The sequence below is a fragment of the Eschrichtius robustus genome, chromosome 3 (genome assembly GCF_028021215.1).
Source record: "Eschrichtius robustus isolate mEscRob2 chromosome 3, mEscRob2.pri, whole genome shotgun sequence".
NCBI classification, from domain to species: domain Eukaryota; kingdom Metazoa; phylum Chordata; class Mammalia; order Artiodactyla; family Eschrichtiidae; genus Eschrichtius; species Eschrichtius robustus.
Window position 1 is genome coordinate 89,230,943 of NC_090826.1, and position 4,158 is coordinate 89,235,100.

The window sequence follows — 4,158 nt, forward strand, 5'->3', positions numbered from 1 at the left end:
GGAGGTAGAGCTTGGAGGGCTAAAGAAACTTGACTAAGGTGACTCACTGATAATTACGGATCAGAGATTCAAGCACAAGCAGTCTAATTCCAAAACCTCTTTTCTTCAACATTGATCTTTCTTAATATTAAAAGTTTAACAATTAAATTAAAATATATATTGGTAAAGCAGATGTCTATATGCCACCCCCCACAGTGAAAATGTATTAGTTCATCACATTTGGAAAATTTTAGGCTTCTCTTTCATCAGATATCTTTTGTGTCCCTTTGTCTCTCTCCTCCCTTCCTGGGACACCAATTACACACATGTAAGACCATCTGATATTAGCTCACACTTCCTGATACTTTGTTCGTTTTCTAAAATCACTTTACCTCTCTTCTTCAGTCTAGATAATTTCTATTAACTTTTTTTTTTTTTTTTAATTTAGTTTTGGCTGTGTTGGGTCTTCGTTTCTGTGCGAGGGCTTTCACCAGTTGCGGCAAGCAGGGGTGACTCTTCGTCGCGGTGCGCAGGCCCCTCACTATCGAGACCTCTCTTGTTGCGGAGCACAGGCTCCAGATGCGCAGGCTCAGCAGTTGTGGCCCACGGGCCTAGTCGCTCCGCGGCATGTGGGATCCTCCCAGACCAGGGCTCGAACCCGTGTCCCCTGCACTAGCAGGCAGACTCTCAACCACTGCGCCACCAGGGAAGCCCTCTATTAACTTTTTTTTTTAAATGCACTAATTTTTTTCTGCAGTGATCTATCTGTTGTTAAACATGTCCAATGAAATTTTAATTTCAAATGTTACACTTTTCAGTTCTAGAAATTCCAGGGATTTGTTTTTGTTTTGAAGTTCACTTGTGATTAGTCCAACTTACATCCTCCCGTGCCTCTCTCTGTCTTTTTTATTTTATTGGTAGTTGAGCTGGCAGTCAATGGTGCTGAATTTTAAGATATATTTGGTTCACTTTTTGGACAAAATTGGGCAGATCCCTGGAATCTAATTACCGCAGGAATGCCAAGGACTACACTTTCACCCCCTCAACACCCACTGTGTTCTCAGCCCAAATTCAGAGTGGGTTTATAGAGGACTGTCAGACCTAACAATTTGCTTTGGATATGGGGCTTTTCCAGATGTCATTCTGTTTCATTAGTGCATTCTGTCATTTAAGGCAAAGGCTAAGCTGATTTATCCTCATTCATGCTGTTTCTCCACCTATGACAAACCAGCTCTTCCGTCCATCTGGACGCAGAACAGGCACCTCCTCCACCACCCAGGTATGGAGACAGCCACAGCTCCCTGACCACACAGGTGTGGCCCATATTGCTTGGTAACTTAGTTCTTAAAGGCTTCCTCATGCCCCTGTTTCTTGTCTAGCCCCATAAAAAAAGTGTGATTTTTTAATTTTGCTTGGGTTTTTTCCTTGTTGTTACTGTAGGAGTGGAGTTCTTTCACATCTACCTATAGTCTATCTGGAAGTGGAAATCTCCATAGAAAGTTTCCTAACACTACATTCTCAGCAGCTACTACAGATTGCTCTTGGCTGGAGCTTGAGATTAAATCCATTGGCCATCTCAGACACCTGTGTGAGAATTGGGACTATAATTCAGAAAACTTCCAAGGCACTGATATCAGTAGGTACTGAAAACTTCTCACATAAATTTTTTATCCTATGAACTAATTGAGGAATCTGACTGTTTATTTGTATATATTCAATCTTGTTTCAGAAAGTATATAAGATATTAACATAGTAATAATAATTGCTACCATTTACTGAATGTCAGGCACTTCAACAAGTTTCTTTATAAAATTTTAAGTTTATGTAATCCTTATAACAATTGTTAGAAAAAAATATATAATAACTATAATATAAAATATATTATGTTATTTTATATTATTATAGTATTATTATAACCATTTTTTACAGATGAGAAAAAAATTTTAATAGATTTCAATGAACTTCTGTAGGCCACACAGAACTCAGATTTTAACTTCCATCTGTTTTAATCACCATGATATTCTAACTCCTAAAACTTTGGAGATTACAGTCGTGTTTTTCCCAGATCACTTCTTCAGGGCTTAAACACCCATCCTCCAGCTGCTGGAACCATCAGCTACTGATGGCTCATAACTGCATTTCTCCCTGGATACTGTCTTGCTCAGGAGTATGTCCCTGAGGGAGCAACCAACAGCCAATGACTACCCCTTTGCCTTAGTTCACTATATCTCTGAAGGTCTATCCCAGCTCCACATCTCCTCGTCAGATAGGTTGAGGCCTCAGTTGCAACCTCATTCCTGGTCAGTTTCTACTTCTGCCCAGTCCTGACTTTTCATTTTCTTATATCTTCTGAGAACATTCCTCAATAAACCCTCTGCACGGAGTCTGTTATAGACGGAATGTTTGTCTCTCCTCAAAATTCATATGTTGAAGCCCTAACCCCCAATGCGGTAGTATTTGGAGATGGGGACTTTGGGAGATAATTAGATTTAGACAAGGTCATGAAGGTGGGGCCCTCATAATGGGATTAGTGTCCTTATATAAGACAAGGCACCAGAGAGCTTGCTCTCTCTCTCTCTCTCTCTGCCGTGTAGAAGGTGGCCATCTGCAAGCCAGGAAGAGAGCTCTCACCGGAAGCTGACAGGCTGTCACCCTGATCTTGGACTGCCAGACTCCAGAACTGTGAGAAAATAAATTTCATGCCCTGCCCTCTTGGTCCTTTTTAAAAAATCACTGCCATCTTCTTTCTCCCTTCATTAAAAAAAACCCAAAAACTTTATGGTGTAATATTCGATATGTACAAAAGAAATTATGTCACTCTTACTTAGATTGTAAAGCAAAATAATAAAACAAGCACCTATCAATCCATTACCCAAGCTCATAACCTCAATATCACCGATGTCATTGAAGCTACCTGTTTGTTCCTTCTTGATCCTATTGATCTGACTCTTCCTTCCCTACAGTCAACCACCATCGTGAGGCTTCTGGTTACTTATAGGCTTTCTATGGTTTTGCCGCGAAATAAACAATGTCTACTTTTGTTTTTGAAGTTCATAAAAGTAAACTCTTATTCACAGATTCGTATCACACTATATGAATCACTATCAGCATATCTTCACTAGAATGTTGTCTCTCCACAAGAGCAAGGACTTTCACCTGTTTTGTTCAACATTGTATCCGAAGTGGCGACAGCAGGGTGTGGCATCTGGGAGAAGCTCAGCAAATATGTGTAAACTGACTGAATGAAAATCTGAGACTTCTCAATAGTTTTTGTCCTTCTCTTCATATCTGAAGTTTGGCAGTTAAGTGTAGTTGCTTAACTGATTGAGGGTTGATTGTCAGGTGCTATTATTTGTAGCTTTCTATGCTGCCTGATATAGATATTTCACAGGCCTAGGCATGAACTAAGCTATTGTAAATAAACCCATTACAGTAAGTATGGATTTCCTTCCTGCTTATCTCTACTGTCTCATTATAACTATCCCAAGCCAGAAATAATTCTGCAATACAATGACTTTTGCCCCAGTCATAAAAGTCCTAGGATAAGACAAAAAAGTGTATTTCCTTCCTTCTGCTGCTAGATCTCAGATTCTTCTATGCAAGAATGCTTATTTAACCCAACAGCTCAGTTGTTCATAGGTCTCACCAATTACTAGAATTATTATGGTCTTGTAATATATATGCTGTTTTTCTCTGTACCATCATTGGCATACTTTATACATCTTTTATGTTTACACTGCATCATTTCCTTGAATCAAATGTTTTGCGTACACAGAGAGCTCCTTCAGAGATCATTTATTTATTTTTTACTAATGTGTGTTTTGTGTTTACTATTTCCTTAGTTATTTATTATACATATATCTTTTCTTCTCTATTCTTGGCATAGAATCTTTGTTAGAAGTCCTGTGTGATTAAACTTCCAAGATAGGGAATGTTACTAACATTTGCTAAAGCTTTTATTTCTAAAGACATTTGGATGCAATGCAAAGTTTTTTCATGAGAGGAAGAGTTGTGCAGTGGAGGAGAAAAGGCTGTTTTGTGATTACAGTGGTTCCTTGACTGAAATAAGAGAGAGAATCGCTGGTGTTTCTGCAGTGTTGCCATGGATTTCTATTCACTGACAAGGCATTCCTCCACATTCTGTTTTGCAAAACTGGAAATTCCCTGAGAAATCTCCAG